The sequence below is a fragment of the Eretmochelys imbricata genome, chromosome 10, assembly GCF_965152235.1.
Source record: "Eretmochelys imbricata isolate rEreImb1 chromosome 10, rEreImb1.hap1, whole genome shotgun sequence".
In the NCBI taxonomy this organism is placed as follows: domain Eukaryota; kingdom Metazoa; phylum Chordata; order Testudines; family Cheloniidae; genus Eretmochelys; species Eretmochelys imbricata.
In genome coordinates this window covers 63,900,496-63,917,954 of record NC_135581.1, presented here as the reverse complement: position 1 = coordinate 63,917,954, position 17,459 = coordinate 63,900,496, and positions in this window count along the sequence as shown.

Sequence of the window (17,459 nt, the reverse complement as noted above, 5' to 3'; positions counted from 1 at the left end):
GGGATTTATGCCAGGTATTTTTAAAAATCTCTTTCCTCTGAAGCATCAGGGATGGCCCAGGCTGGAGATGGGACATTGGATGTGGTGGGCCAGGGCTGTGAGGTGGCACCGAGCATTCTCTCTCTAGGTGCTTGGCTGTCTGGTTCTTGTTAAAACATACTCAGGATGTAACTGATCACAATATATGGGGCCAGGAAGAATTTTTTTCTCCAGATCTGATTGGCAGTGACCTGGGGGATTTTTCACCTTCCTTTGCAGCATGTTGGTGTGGGTCACTTGCCAATTACTGGAGATACCTTCCTACAAATCTGCAGATATCTGATCACTGGGGACATAAAGGGGAATGCTGGCATCCTGAAGAGAAGAGGAATAGACATCAACAGAGAAAATACCATTACAAGGGAAAAATGTTTTAAGATATTGTGTCAATGGTACCTTAATTCAGCAAAGCTTTTAATATTTGTAACCTACCAGTGACTGATGCTGGAGGGCATGTGGGAATACAGGGACCTTTATGCATACCAGGTGGGATTGTTCAGAGGCACAAGATTACTGGGGCAGGATAACTGACCAAATCAGATCAATTACTAGATGTAATCTTCTTAAGGAACCAATAGGTCCTTTTAGGTTTCCCAATTAACGATGTGGCCTTTGGAGAACCTAAATCATTAAGAACACATTTACTAGAGGCAGCCAGTCTCTCATTAGCTGGGAAATGGAAAAAGAAAACATTCCTACCTGGTACAATAAAACTTAAGATATAATGGTAATGGAGAAATACACACATTAACTGAAAACCTAATAAGGGAGACAAAAAATTCCTGACAAATACCTAGATAAGCTTATGCTCAAATAAATTTGTTAGTCTCTAAGGTGCCACAAGTACTCCTTTTCTTTTTGCGAATACAGACTAACACAGCTGCTGCTCTGAAACCTAGATAACTGACTTTCTTTTACTGATAATGTATAAATCAGCTGCTGTAAAACCGATTAACTTTTTTTTTAGTATATAGCAATATCTGCTGAACAGCAAGTATACATAGTTTAAGTCAATGTATGTTCTTAAGTTCTTTTGAAAAGTAAAAAGTTATTAGAAATAAAACCTCATTATCTGACCTACTGCAGTGACTGTGGTACACTGGGATCTCTTATTCTAAGTACAGGAAGATACCATGGTTAGTGCAGGAACCTGGAGTGGCAAATGCTGAATTTCTAATAGCACCTATTGAATATATCTATGCCCCTGAAAGACATGGATTTTCATACAATAGCAAGTTACAAGGCACTACAATCTTCATTGGAAATAGTGTTATTGATACAATAGAGCATGACAGATGTGCATTAGCTCTATAAAGTAAAGTTGATACATTTTTAGGCCCCCAGTCCTGCAAACACTTCTGTCTGTGTTTAATCCCAGTGGTGTCAAATATTTTACTTCAATGCAACTGCTCACATGCAAAAAAAGTTAAGCACATTTATAAGGATTTGCAGTATCATGGCCTCAGTTTGACTGCATGCTAATGCACATTTACAAAAGATTTCTCTGCACGACTACCCAGAGAAACTGGGATAAAAAATTCACTAGGTATCATGACAACAGTACACAGTATTTTTATCCATTCTATGGACTCAGTCCTTCATTCAGTGCATGCTTGTATATCTGATGAAATGATTAAATCATATATCCACGGGTTATAAAAGAACAGTACAGACATATTTTTATTTATATTATCCAACGTTAAAGGTATTTGTTGAAGCAATTTGTCCCATAAATGATCTATGGTTGGCACAAATGTAATATCAATACCTCAAAATGTGGAGAAAATTGTCATTTAGCATTTTCTATGGTATATCAAATTATGCTCCATTTGGGGGCCATAACAATAATTTGAGCTCTTATTATCTGTTCTGAGGATAATAGGGATTGAGAGATGAAAGAACAGGAAGGTATTACATTCTCAGAAGAAAAGAAGAATATTGTACAATACAAATAGTTGGGTTGTTTGGCTGTAAGACATTTAATATTACAGCATAGTGAACATTTCTATCTATTGTCTGAGCTCCTGACTGTTATTTAGAAGTACCAGTGACAGCAGTGAAAATAAATCATAAGGCATGAGACAAACATAAATAAATATCATCAACATAACTGAAAGATGAGCTGGAGGGAAATGCAGGAGAATGGGTTAATTAAAGCACACCTAAAATATATAATGGAGTGGGCAGATGTCTCAAAATGTTTATCCACTGTAAAAATCATAATTTGATGTAACACTCAAATTGCAGACAAATTAGTTAGGAGAGAAAATAATATTTTCTAATTTTGTTTGTTTGTTTCTCAGACAGATGATGAGTGAAATCCTGGCCCCATTTAAATCAATGGCAAAATTCCCATTGACTTCGCTGGGGCCAGTATTCAGCCCAGGTTTTCGAGGCAGTGAGGGGAACTCTAGGAATTAATTGACACATGTTATTGTTTACTATGCAGTGCAGTAAGCAAGAGAGACTGAAAAACTAGGAGAGGCTTGGAGAAGAAGCAGCAGCCAGACCTAAAGCCATAACAACTTTTATGAAGATAAGCTACACCATTTGAGGAGGTTGAAGCTCTATTAACAACATGCCAAACCTAATCTTTTTACTCTAGAAACTTGAACTAATGTTTATGTTGCACAACCCCCAGCATTATCTAGCCATATGGCAACAAACAACTGAAAAAACTTCTACATTTTCAATGAGTTACATAGGATTTAGCCATGTGGTTCCCATTGATTAGATTGGGAATTGGCTGGCTAATTCCTCATGCAATAAGATTTGTGTGCCTAAATCCCATGTTAATCTTTTAAAATGCAGAGCAGTACAATAAGTTGTGGGCTAAACGTAAGTACTGTACAAGTTCGTTATTGCAGAAAGGAAAGCACTGATATTCTAGCTGCTTCCTCAGGGCTCAAACCAACTCTTGCCAAACTCAATGGGAGTCTTTCCATTGACTTCAATAGAAAAGGGACCTTGCCTTCACTATCTAGGCGGAGGTGGAGCATCATTATGCACAGACTTCCACTCAACAAAGCTAACTGTTGGTGGATTTCAGATGCCTCAGTCTTAGAAGAACCTGCATACTTCCTCCCCATGGTATTAAGTACTTAGGACCAGATTTTCACCCCAAACAACATCTTACTCCATCAAAGTCAGCAGCACTACTCACAGAGAAAGGATGTTAGAATCTTCCTTATAGTGTATATCTGAGGAGAGAGGACCTTACACAGTAGGATCTTAAGTACAGATTCAACAACCTGGCTTACTGCAGATTTAGCACACAATGTCTGAATCCTATCCTCTTTACTACAGGAGAAGAATACATGCAAACACACGCTTAATGTTCTGAAGAGTCCCCAGAAGCAACTAGATATTTTACAGTAAATATAAAAAACACATGACCCAATTCACTTAAGAACCTGTGTAAGTTTAATCACATACTTAAGTGCTTTTACTAAACAGGAATAGACTTGTGCATATATTTTCAGACTGATTCATCTAAGCACTCTAAATACATCGTCCTAAATAATTTTGCTATTTCAATAAAAGCTACATCCAAAGTTATATCAGCATAAGGATGAGCTGCCGCTAACACAACCTCTTCATCAGTCAGACTTATTATTTAAGTATTCGACAATGCAAAAGTGCCTTTCCCTTCTTTATCTAAAATAAACATTTCTAGCTTTGAATGTTTAGTCATAATGCTTTAACACTTCAGTTGGGTTGCAGCTGCAGAAACAAAGTGTGCTGCAGTCAGACATCTCACATGTTGGAGGCATTTCTTTTGTGTTTGAAACAACAGTTCCCTTGAAAGTCTAAGTGTTATAAGAAGATATTGCAAAAGAACAACTTACTCTGTAGCACATTCATGCTTGTTAACACCTACAGTATTCGTTTATTGCGGCTCTGAGCTAACAGAAATGAATGGGAATGAGTGTCTTGTTTTTCCCATACAAAGAAATTAAGATGTTCAGGTTAATTGTAGCCAATTCAAATAGCCCCATTTATAGGCTAGACTGAATTAGTTCTAATGCAATTAAAATTGAAATATTTACTCTCTGAATAAGATTAGCATAACTAGCATGCAAAAGACACAATACTAAGAGTGAGGAAGGGACTCGTTTGCAAAGATATGGGAACATGCTTTGGCCCAAAATTCTAAAAATCAGTGTACGAAAGAATGTCTGATCCTTGCATATAAGGTTGAGATTTGCATCTGCTCAGACCTTTACATCCATGCAGACCCAACTTGTATACGCATCAGGTGTGTTTTGAGCACACAGATCAGGCCCATACTTTTGTGCTATGCTTTTTTAATGCAGGCTATCGTTCATAAACACCAGAATGCGATCTTACATTCAAAATAGAGGGTGTATGTAAAAGCTTTTTTTTTTTTTTTTAAAGTGTTGGTTTAAAAATGTCTAACTGATGTGAAAGCTGGAATTCCACCAAACGTAGACAGATGTCTAAATCCCTTTGAAAGCAAATGTTTTAGAAAAATACTAAGTCTGAAATTGAATGAATTTATAACAAATGCTGAGACGTGTCAAAGAGTTCAACAACTTATCTCCAAAGTTATCTAGAAAAGAAGATACGGGACATGTTAAGAATGAAGCCACGTCTGCCATGGCACATGTACCATTAAGCAGATGGAGGAAAGAAATCCCTCCATTGAACATGTCCTTCAAGAGGGAAAAATATGGAGAACCTAACAACATAGAGCAGCCCTCGGCAAAATTTCATAGTATGGGAAGTATTCAGTTTCAGAGTGATTAGCTAAAACACAGAAATTGGTGAATAACTGTCTTTATATATTTTGACTATTAAAATGAAGTGTTATTTTCTAGTATATCTTAGAAAAATTGTTAATTCTTCCTAAAGCTTTGGTAATGCAGCCACACAAACTCATTTCTTTATCTGCACATAAGACAATGCAGACCAGCTGATTTAATATTGTCCTGTGTTGTTACATTTGTTTTCTCTAAAAAAAACATTCTAGGAAAATCAGAAGTGCTCACACCCTATTACTATAGATAACCAGAGGTACTGGTTCAGTCTTGCTGTGTATTCAAACTTTTATTCCACCACAATTAAGCAAGCAGAGGCCAGCTGAGCTCTACCTAGGCTTTGTGGAGTGATGGAGTTGGAGCAAATTGTCCCAAGTTCCATTTGGTGACCTTCCTTTGGACTGTACAAAGGGAAAAAAAGGAAGTTTTTTTTCATGTTAGAAATGGCACTCCTATATTTATGGTATATGGAACTATGCAACTTTTCCTGTTTGCTTTCTGTGTACTGAACCTTTGAATTTCTAGACATCTGCTGTCAACACACAGAAGGAAGCTGCCATTTTCTAAAGCAGAGCAGTGCAGACACAGATCGCATGTTCTCTTTTGGAGATGTTACCTTTTGTGGTCTCCTATTTTGCCCTTCTCCTAAAGGGACAACAAATTTTTAAAAAAACCTCACACTTATGTTAGAAAATGTTTTACCATTTTCTTCAAGTAGCGCCTAAGATTGGTTTAAATGAAAAGGATTAGAAAAAAATGTTGTTCTCTATTTTTCAGTTTATATTATGCATTTGACAGCACTTGGAGCATTTTCAATTTCACTGTTTCCTTTTCAATTTAGTTAGCTGGATTCCCTTGTTGTTTGTATAGGTCTTTCATACAACAAACAAGAGAAAGAAAAACGTTTTAAAATTGGAAAGTGTGATTGCAAAAAAAAAATCACAAAAAATTGGCAGGGAGACTAAGGGGTAGATATCATTACCTTTTAACTTGAGTTTTGAAAACTAACTAGATTTAAAAATGACAATGTTTCTTTAAAATAAAGGTCATTTTTAAAAAGTATGTACAGGAAAACAGCAGCATCCGTAAGTCATGGGTGGGTTGAAAATCCATTCCAACATATCCATGTGAATTTTGCTCTTCCTTTCATAGGACTCATAATATTGATGATGCATGTTGCTTAAACAAAGCAGCTGGGAATCTGTACGGACCTTTACAGCTACGTAGGGTGATCAGATAGCAAGTGTGAAAAATTGGGCCAGGAGGTAGGGGGTGATAGGTGCCTATATAAGACAAAGCCCCGAATACTGGACTGTCCCTATAAAACTGGGACATCTGGTCACCCTACAGCTACCAAACCTGTGTGAAATGCTCAGTCTTCCTGGTCTATCATTAACAACTTGTATATTTCAATATGCCACTGGGTGTGATGAATTTGAAACTTTGAAGATGATGCTTGGGTTAGGTCATAAATTAGCTCTACATTGTATTGCACAGAAAGGTTTTTTCAGCCAACACAGCAAGCCTTGTGTTCTTTTCAGGAAGGGTCGCCTGTTCATAAATTCCTTGCTGATCTCTGATTTTCTTATCAAAACAAACAAACCACTACCACTGCAAAGGAACATCCAGCACTGACTAGTGCCACTGGATGACATGGCTGATGCAATAACTGGAAATCAATGGGAGATGTGAGCCAAAAGCAGTTTTAAATCCAGAATAACCAGTCCTAGCTTGGAAATTGGTTGAGGGGGTTCCTGCAGAAGTTACTGCCAAAAGAGGATCATTATCATACACTGTGCACAAAATGGTACCACCTGGTAGACAGACTGATGAGCTTCTATCAGCAGCTAGGGCAGATATAGGTGAATTAGAAATGCCTGGCTGGCTGGCTTCCTTTCTTCATTGGAAAAAACTTCTTAAAGTTCAAATAAGGCAGAACTAGAGCCTGTGGAGGAGGCATCTTTGGATGTTGGAGCCCTTTCAGTTCCCGAGCCACCTTCATTCATCGTCATCTAGCACCACGTGAGATAAGTTCTCACAGTCTTTTGAAAGTAAAATTATTAACATCAACACCTATGTTCAGGGGTAAAATAACTCCCATGCTAGAGGAGGATTTGAAATAGTTTATTCTTGTTTTAATATTTAATCATAGTCACATTAATGCAACATTGTAAATTTGCTATGTAAGGTCTGGCCACAGAATAAATAGCTCACTTTTACAGTCTACCTTACATTTAAAAATGCCTAGCTCTTATATAGAACTTTTCATCAGTAGATCTCAAAGTGCTTCACACTCTGTACTGTATTTATCCTCACAAGATTCTTGTGAGGTAGGGAATGATTTTTACCTCCACTTTACAGATGGGGCACTGTGAGGCTAAGTAACTTGCAACAAGGTCAGGACGTCTGTGGTAAAGCAGGGAATTGACCCCAGGTCTCCAAGTCCTAGGCTCGTGCCCCAATCACTGTACTGCTGACGTGCAGCTCATCTGTTTGCCTATTGACTTGAGAGTCCCTGTTCTTGACTTGGACTGGTACTGCTTATCTTAATAATACAAATGTACTGGTAAATGTCACAGGTTCCTATGGATTTGGTTGGAAAAAGGACCTTTGCTTCACTAAAGACATTGTCACAATCCAGGCGTCCAACTCTGAAGTTAGATAAAGAGAAGTTTAAGCTGAGTTACAGTATCTAATTAAAACAGCTTCTTGCTTCTAAATTAATGAAATACTGTCTATGTGTTTTTAATGATGGTGTTAATAAAGTCAGCTTGGGCTCAGTAGACAAGCTGGTAGTTTATCATGTGTCTGAAAGCCATCCTACATACATATTAAAGAGATGAGCCAAAAGGTCTGGGGCACAAGAATAACACAGCTGCCCATAAACTGTTTTTAATTTAGTCTTTGATAAGTGTACAATATTTCTCAATATTTGTATTGTCTTCTGATGAGTCCATTGCCTAACATATACACAACAAATACCCAGAAAAATCAAATACCTATCAGGCCTGGGGGAAGGAGGAGGTAGGGGTTAGGAAGAGGTGTAAAAAAAATCTAGCACAGTAGCAGTTTTTCCTACAGTTTTCTTAATGTGCTGATGTCTGTAAATATCTTTGGCCAAATTCATCTCTGCTGTAAATATGGCCCTTCTTCTATTTCAAGATCTTGATCTCCAATAAGCAGATACACATGCACACACACACATTGGACCAGACTCTCTTTGGCGTCTCCTGAGAGAAGAAACACAGCAGATATAGCACAGCAAGAAGGGGTGGCAAAAGTGGCCTATCCCAGGCTGTTTATGGATCGCAGTCCAGACTCTGCACAGCACCAAGTGCTACCACTACTCCCTTGCCCTCCTTGACATCTCTCTTCCCACTGCCAGCCCCAGCTTTTCCCCTCTGTGTGGTTCGTGAGAAGCAGGAGTGTAGGGCTTTCATTGGCTCCACACTGCTCCTGAGATGAGAGAATTCTTCCCTGGACCTTGGCGATTCATTTACGACCCCTACACACCACTGCAGCAGGGGTGAGTCTCAGCCCAAAGATATTCAAAACAAATTATGGGCCAATCTAATGCTGGCAATAGTGAATAAACCTCCCATTGACTTCAGTACCAGCTTTACACCACAGCTGAGTCTGGCCCCTATAAGTGAAAAGGACAACATTACTTCAGACAGAGCTATGTGCAACACTCAAGTTGACCTTGGACTATCAATTTTGGCTGCAACATGCCTGAAGTTGAAATGAGAGCTTATCTCTGAGCACTAAACATAGTGCACAAATGACTTTTTCTTAATTATTTATAGACCATTGTCCTTTCTAGTGTCAGTCTGAATATCCCAAATATGCACTGTCAATGTTCCTATAACCATTACCTTATCTCACAATGATGGAAGAGTCCGGGCGGTAGAATAGCCTATTGTGAGGAGACTGAGCAGATACACAAATACATCTTCTCCCCTCATTGGGTTGATCGGAAAAATAATGGGTTTGTTAATAGCAGATAAAAATGACCCCCGCACATTATGAAACCCAACACAGAGTAATAAGCCCTGGACAAAATATGTGGTGAACCCTAGTATGTGACTGGACATTGTGTAGGCATTTACACCTGTGCAACTGGATTTAAAATGCTGAACCAGTCAGAACGTACCTCCTGTCATGGGGAACTCACCGCAGGTGGAGCCTGCTCCTAGCTGTTCTGGGGATTAGCTGTCTTCCAGGTCTGACGCCTCCCCTTGCCGTCTCTCAGCCCATTGTCGTCCCTCTCACTCTGTGGCTCCTCTCTCGCTCCAGGAGCTGCAGCTTCCTCCTCAGAACTCCTCCTCCGGCCAGTCACTATGTGGTTTCCCCTTCTGAGGTACAGTCTCTCACTGGACCCATTGTCCAGGCAACGCCACTCAGTCAGTGACTGGTAGGGGAATCTGGGCCTGCCCACTACTCTGGGTTCCAGTCCGGTGACCCTACAACACACAGCCAAGGTGTCATAGGTGCTGGAACTAAGGGCACTGGGGGTGTGGCGGCACACCCTGGTTTGAAGGGGTTTCCATCATATACAGGGTTTACAGTTTAGTTCAAGACTCTCAGCACCCCCACTATACACATTGTTGCAGTCCCCCTGCAAGGTCTGCTCAGGTCTTTGCTGCTCCCTCCTTGGGCTGCTTCCTACCCACCTCCCACAGGCTCTCATCTTCACCCTTCTCTCTTCTGTGTACACCGTTTCCTCAGGGCCAGGCTCCCAGGGTCATTCTCTTTCCCAGGCTTCCCTCTTTAATGCACAGAGGGTGGCTTCCTCACTGCAGTCATTTCTATTGCCAGTTTCCTGGCTTTATACTAGCTTAGCCCACACCTGCTTAGCACCTGCTTAGCTGAGCTCCATCTTCTCATCAGGGGTTGCTTCTCCAGCATGCACACCTCATGTGTGACCTATCTTACTAACTGGCCCTTTCTCAGCTTCCTTAACCCTTTTGAGGCTGGGGTGGGGTGAACGCCCCATCACACCTCCACTTTGTACTAGTGTATGAATGAGGTCCAGGGCATAGGTGTGTGATGGTATCCACAATGGCCGATGCACCACAGACTGAACTGGGGATGTACAGGGAGATGTCAGCAAACTAGTCAAGTGCCTGAAACCACTATGGCTTATTGCTAAAAGCACCCAAGTCAGCAGGCTTAGCTTGACCAAGGCAGGAGGATTAGAAGTTGGAGTGCTGGATGCTACTAACATAGAGGTATTGGCAAATAAACAAAGTTATGTTCATAAAGTAAATCATAATCCTTATGAGAATAAATGTTTCAGTCATATTGTAGCAATTAGGGGATGTGATTTTGAAATTAATGTACCCAAATTTAAATATAGTCAGTTAAAAGTGTCTTATACTTTGTATTCTATTGTAACACCTGTGCCCCTTGGAATGGATTTAACTGCTTTACAAACATTGCTTGTACACACTGATTTACAGAACCAGCTATATACTGTAAAACAGAAAGGGTGTAGAGCCATGGTACTGTGCATCATAATGCCAATGAAATTAAATGGGTATTTGCAAGAATTGGCCAAGACCTGTCACACCACTGGTGGGAAGTGTTATTGAGATGGTCCCCCACTGGCACAGGGATCCTGAATTTGGCCCAACACCCCATCATAGTAATCTTGGGGTGCCAAATAGTAGTGGTTTTTGTTACCAGCCTGATGACATGCTGGACCTGGCGCAAAATACGGCAATTGCAAGTTCCCCGACAGATGAGTCAGTGGTTACTGACACTCATACCCCTGGGAAAGGAACATATCGAACTTGTCACCCCTCCCTCAAATAGGAAAGGAGGGTAAAATGATTGCTTGTAAATTGCTACGCTGGTGTGCTGAGTATGGGATGCCAACAAGAAGATAATTTGCTCAGTCTCAGCTGAGAGCCTTGAGCTTTTGTTGGATCTCAACGCAGGTGCATCCAGAAAAGGTGAAAGGTGACCTTTAAGGAGGGGATCTGTATGGGGAGATGTCAGCAAACCAGTAAAGTGCCTGAAACCACTATGGCTTATTGCTAAAAGCAGCCAAGTCAGAGGCTTAGCTTGACCAAAGCAGGAGGAGAGGGAGTTTTGGGTGCCACAGAAAGGGCAGCTTGACCCCACATCCTTCCTGATAAGAATTGTGTTGAAGTTGCTGATACATGCATTTTAGAATAGCAGGATGTGCCCCAGGAATGTCTTGGGGCCTCCAGGCTGCAAACTCTGGAAAAACCACACCTGGTTAATCAATAATCAGAAGAAAACCTCTTGCTTGACCATTGAAAGTGCTTGCTTAACAAGTTTTCTTTAAGGGACGTGTTACTAATGTTATAAAATAAGGGGGAAAAGTTTGAGGCAGTGAGACTCTTCAGGACTGGACTCTCCCTCTGGATACATCTTATGTTCCCCACGGGCAGCCTATGTGCCACTCGAGAGCCACACTCAGCTTCAGTAATTATAGAGGTTTGGGGGTTGTCATAAATATAAAGGAAATATAAACCCCTTTAAAATCCCTCCTGGCCAGAGGAAAAATCCTCTCACCTGTAAAGGGTTAAGAAGCTAAAGGTAACCTCGCTGGCACCTGACCAAAATAACCAATGAGGAGACAAGATACTTTCAAAAGCTGGGAGGAGGGAGAAAAAACAAACGGTCTGTGTCTGTCTGTGTGATGCTTTTGCGGGGGACAGAACAGGAACGGAGTCTTAGAATTTAGTAAGTAATCTAGCTAGGTATGTGTTAGATTATGATTTCTTTAAATGGCTGAGAAAATAGCTGTGCTGAATAGAATGAATATTCCTGTCTGCGTGTCTTTTTTGTAACTTAAGGTTTTGCCTAGAGGGATTCTCTATGTTTTGAATCTAATTACTCTGTAAGGTATTCACCATCCTGATTTTACAGAGGTGATTCCTTTTTACTTCTATTAAAAGTCTTCTTGTAAGAAAACGGAATGCTTTTTCATTGTTCTAAGATCCAAGGGTTTGGGTCTGTGGTCACCTATGCAAATTGGTGAGGATTTTTACCAAACCTTCCCCAGGAAGTGGGGTGCAAGGGTTGGGAGGATTTTGGGGGGAAAGACGTGTCCAAACTACGTTTTTTCAGGAACCCAGATAAATTTTGGTGGTGGCAATGGAAGTCCAGGGGCAAAAAGGGTAAAATAGTTTGTACCTTGGGGAAGTTTTAACCTAAGCTGGTAAAAGTAAGCTTAGGGGGTTTTCATGCAGGTCCCCACATCTGTATCCAAGAGTTCAGAGTGGGGAAGGAACCTTGACAGGGGTGTTTTACTAATCTGTTGCAGACATGCGTAGGGGCTGGAGACTAAGTAAAGTTTAGCTTTAAGTGAAAGCACTCTTGTGTTGTCCTGATTGTGCCAGCCATCTATCGGTTGGATGGCTGTGTCTCCCCTGATTTATTTCCTGACACCACCTTGCACAGAGTAAAAGTTACCAAGAGCTTTGGGTTGAAAGAACCCCGGTAACAGAGGCCCCCAGAGCTAAAAACATTAGGTGCTACAGCAGGAACTAAATAGCCAAGACTTTGTAGCGGGGAACTGTAACAACGCATATGCTCTGTGGATTCACACAGAGGGGGATCTATAACACACACTCACCAGCAGCTTACAGGGGTTCAGGGGCCATGCGTTTGACAGTAGGTCCACTCCACCCAAACTGCCCTGTCACATATTTAAAGGGGTTGATGGCCTTCACTTTATCAGTGAATGCTCTTTCAGGGCTCCTAGCAGCCACTGTCGAAAAATTATAATAGGCCTGATCCTCCATTCATGGCTCTGTAGCTCATATTCTCAGTAACATTTTCTCAGAAGAGTGTTGTGAGGATCAGCTGGATAACAATTGCAAAATCCTTTGAAGATGAAAAGATATTGTGTAAGTGCTAAGAATTATCAAGCTTTGGAGAATGCCAATGAGTGCCAGATGGAGTTGGTGTCCCCACAGTCGGCCTATGCCTCATTTTAACAATTAAAAGAAATAGGAAAGTAAATCCAAAATATCTTACTTTTACCTATTTTCCTTCAAATAGGACAAAATTCCACCTTCATTATTTTTCTAATAATGTTTTTCACAATATTTTGACACTTCTCAATCAGAACTAACATAGTGTGGATGCGTGTTACTTTCTCTGAACACAAATATCCGGTCCAAGCAGAAAATACTACATTTGTCAGTCAAAGCACCAAACTATGACAAGAATAGAACTGAGTGAAAGATCTGGTATAGTAGCACCTTAGTCTATCCTAAATAAATAATAAATAATAATAATAAATAAGTTAATGAGCAGTTTTATTTTCTTTCAGCAAAGGTCGGCAATCCCACGGCAGCAAATTAATCCCAATTAGTAATGATATTTTGTCTTGATACATCATGACACTTGATTTACCACGTTTCCAGGATGCAGGCGGCAAATGTTAATGATTCAGTTTGCTGGGAATTTATACTCCTGCTCATTTCCCATTTGCTGATCAGTTGCAGCTCGTCAAGACTTGGCTGCTTCGACTAATAAACTGATGGCCTCACAGGAATAATGGTGTGTTCTGCAGGCCTCATTTTTTTTCATACCATCTGCAGAAATGCAGGTTCTCTATGAGAAAATATTCCTGGCAGCCAGGAAGGAGTGATTATGATCATATAAATGTCACTTGTAATTTGTATTTCACTTGTTTTATGGCATTACCACTAAATGAAGGTTTCTGTAGAGAACAAAACTAATTATAGTAAATTCAGCATTTTGGGGGGAAACTCTTGAAGGGAAGCATACCTAGTTTTGCTCATTTCCTTAAAATATTCTGATGGCAATGATGGATTTTTACATAGTGATTTATCTGCCCAGCTGGTCTAGTTTGAATTAGAGCTACACAGAACGTTTCTCTAGAGGTTTGTAAAGGCAGCAAACACCACTTTTCCTGTACACAGCAAACTTAAAAAACATTTAAATCACCAGCTGCTGGGAAACCTTAAATACTTATTGCAACAAGAGTTTTGCAACAACTTAATTTGGAATGGGGATGTCTTCTCCTACCTGATGCTCATTGAGATAATGAGATAGACAAGCCCCAAAGCTGGGTTGATAAATTCTTTGGCTGTCCTTGTCAAAAGAAATGTCATTAAGATATTCATGTACACTGTGGGCCATAATGTGTTCTCATTTAAATCAGTCTTAAAACAGGAGTAACTCAACTGAAGTCCATGGAGATATATTAATGCAAGCTGAGAGAGGAATCAGGTCCTGTGAAACTTCCTTTTTAACCATGTTATCTTAGAGTAAGTCTTAAGGGCCTAACCCTCAGCTGGACAAATCAACATAACACTGTTGAACTCAATGGAGCTATGCCAGTTTACACTAGCTGATGATCTAGCCTTAGCTTCAGATATTATGTAGCATTATTTCTATAGGTCTAGACAGTTTACTTGAACCTTCTCTAGATTTTCACCAAAAAGAACACCAAAGTAGGAGTATGGTATTCATGGCAGCTCTACTTCATGAATAAAGTGAAGAACTACCTTCAGACCTTCATAGCTAATTTCTCCACATGTTGGCAGAGTTAGATGGAAACTTTGCAGGAAAGTAAAGTAAAAACAAGTGCCTTTTTTACCTCCTGTGAAGGGAGAAAAAACAATCCTCTAGTCTTGTAAGTTCACTTTCTGGAAAAAAAATTCTTTCCTAACTATAGCCAAAAATTACTGGGCATCACTATGTCGAGTATGCACAATTAATACAAAAATAATATTAAGAAGGAGTGTCTATATTTTGAGGTTGATCTTGAAGTTCAGCCTGCACGCTTTCTGCACATTATGCAAAGCAAGTGTCAGTTAAAACATCAGTGACCTGCGTCACCTCAGCCCCAGTTTGATACTCAGTTGACAACTCTCTGGGGTTTAAAAGCCAGAGACAGGGACAGACAACTTTAGACAATGGGTTCCAAGGAAAAGGCACTAGCTAGGGAAAGAAATTTCAGTAATGAAGCACTGTCTGGGTAAGGCCACATCAAGTTTCTACAGAGCAGCGCTGACATTTGTGAAATATAACTAATAACTTGAAGCAATTTAAGCCATGGAGCAGCTTAAGCTATCAGGATCCCCCAAATAGATGGCCTGACACATTCAAAACCTACATCCTTCAGAGAACATGCAAACCTTCTGATAAAGGGTATCTGTAATTATAGCTTTTCTTTGAAATTATTACTCTGACTACTTTGCTGAAGATTGATGTACTCTGCAGAACAAGTCCAATTAAGATGCACATGATATGACTTAGGAGAGGGGTTCCCAGCCTTTTCAAGCAACTATAATACTATATTTGGCTAAACCCTTGGTGGTGTGAGCTGCCTTCCAATCAGCTGTACTCACCTCCGTCCGCGCTGGAGGCTGAGCTGCTGCAAACCCCTGTCTCGTAATCAGACCAAGCTTTGCTGTGAGTTAGGCTTTCCCTATGCTGGCATTTCAGCCCATGCTAGGGTGACCAGATGTTCCAATTTTATAGGGACAGTCCCGATTTTTGGGTCTTTTTCTTATACAGGCTTCTATTATCCCCCACCCCGTCCCGATTTTTCACACTTGCTGTCTGGTCACCCTAGCCTGTGCCACCTCTGGTCACCTCTAGCACTGTCTCACTTTGCACTAGAGCATTTTATCTGGAATTGTTCTGAACAATGTATTAACATCACCAGCACAAAAGTTAGCAAAAAGCTGTACCACTATAAACAAGCCCTTAAACCTTGCTTAACTGAATCAAGTCTGGCACAAGGGTACCCAATGGGGAAGAGGGCACATGCCCATCATTAAGAGAAGAAAAATCTAGCATATCAATTACAGTACAAAACCATTGCCAGCTGGGAAACAATTATTTTAGATATATTGGTATTGTGCTTGATCCTTCAGTCTTCACCCAAGAAAACATCTAAATGAAGTAAATGAGGAGTTTTCACTATGTGAAGGATGCAGATCTACTGTATATACTATGTCACAGCAGGTAGTGTTACATATCTGTGTAGGGTAGGAAGTATGGGATGGGAAGAGTTAACACATGCCTTTGAAAGTCTCCTATTATATTCTTTCCATGTATCAACACCCATACAACAGCAAGTCACACCTGATCTCAATAATAGGATATGAGTATTTCACATACAGTGCGTAATATATAGCCTTATATATAACTTAGAAAGTGGCTTGCTTATTTTAAGGGATGATAATAAAGGAGGAGGAGGAAATGATGGATGGATAGTACTCTTATTTTTGGGGCAACATCTGAGCATTGTTACTATTAATCCAGGCCTAGAAACTCAAGAAAGCCAACTTCATGTAATTTCAGAGACTGCAGCCTTATGTATGTGAACAGGATGAAATATAAAAATCATGAGGTAAACATCTTACATCTCCTACTGATCAGCAAAGAAACATTAATTTGAAGGGGTTTGTAATTGACACTTTGATGAGATAATTTGATCTCGATCTTTCATTGTGGGGGGAAAAAACAACAAAAATTCAAGAAAAGATCTTGAATGTAAGAAAAATAAATTTTTAAAAGACGTGAATGCCTTTTTCCATTTAAGCCTCTCACACAAGCAGACCATATACAGTACTTTGAAAGTATAAAATAAATGTGCACAGCATGCTAAGTAAAATGCTACTTATGAAATTCCTGACCTGGCTGACGGAATAAAAAAGGTTGCCAATACCACTTTTGCTCTTTACCTTTGTAAAATAATTCAATTTCATTTTCAATGTTAAAATGTTTAAAATATTTTAATGAAAATAACAATTTGTATCTGTGAAGTACCCTTTAGAACAATTTAATTTAAATATCATTGTCCTTCCGTCAAGGCATTACCTTTAATTGATTTAATCTTAATTTGTTTTTTCCTAGCATGGTAATTGCCATTGATTCCAATTAATATTTGGTTACCCTATCTCTATAAATAATTACTGTCCGATTTATTTCTCTCAGATGAGGCTCACTCTTGCTATGGCCACCACCTGTGACTTACAGAGGCTCTGTGGTAATGGAGCAAAGCTAGAGTATAAAATGGAAATGCTCTGAACCATAGCAGGACAGAGGAAAAGAATCCACCACTACAATGCTTGCCTCAGAATTCTTCAGACCTTTCCCCTAGCCAGCTGCTGCATAAGGCAGTGCCCTCCTGTTCTTCAAAGGGGTGGGAGAGGAGGGAGCCTGGCTCTTCTGGATTTGCTTTTTGCACAATGCAAACCCATCCAACACTTCTGCTTGCCCTCCATTTAATGCTATGGAGGGCTACCCTGCTGTGCAGGAGAAGCAAATACTTCCTTCAGGAAGTCTCTGCTGTCTGGCCTGTTGCTGTGGTAGAAACTGTGTTTGTACTCTGTCAGGGCTTTATATGGACATGAATGTCTCTTCAGGATCTGTCCCAGGCTTTAGATTTCAACACACATACAATGTTGATAATCAGCCAGAGAAATGATACTTGTAATGATACATGTAATGACATGTCTGGATCTTCAGAGACCTAAGCATGTAGTATCCATCTGTTTCTACACACTCTCCATTTCTATTCCTGACCATAAGGGCTTCTTTATTGCTACCATTTCAATATTCTTCTCTCTCACTGAGTTCTCACTCATTCTCTGACCTCAAACTTTCTGTGTG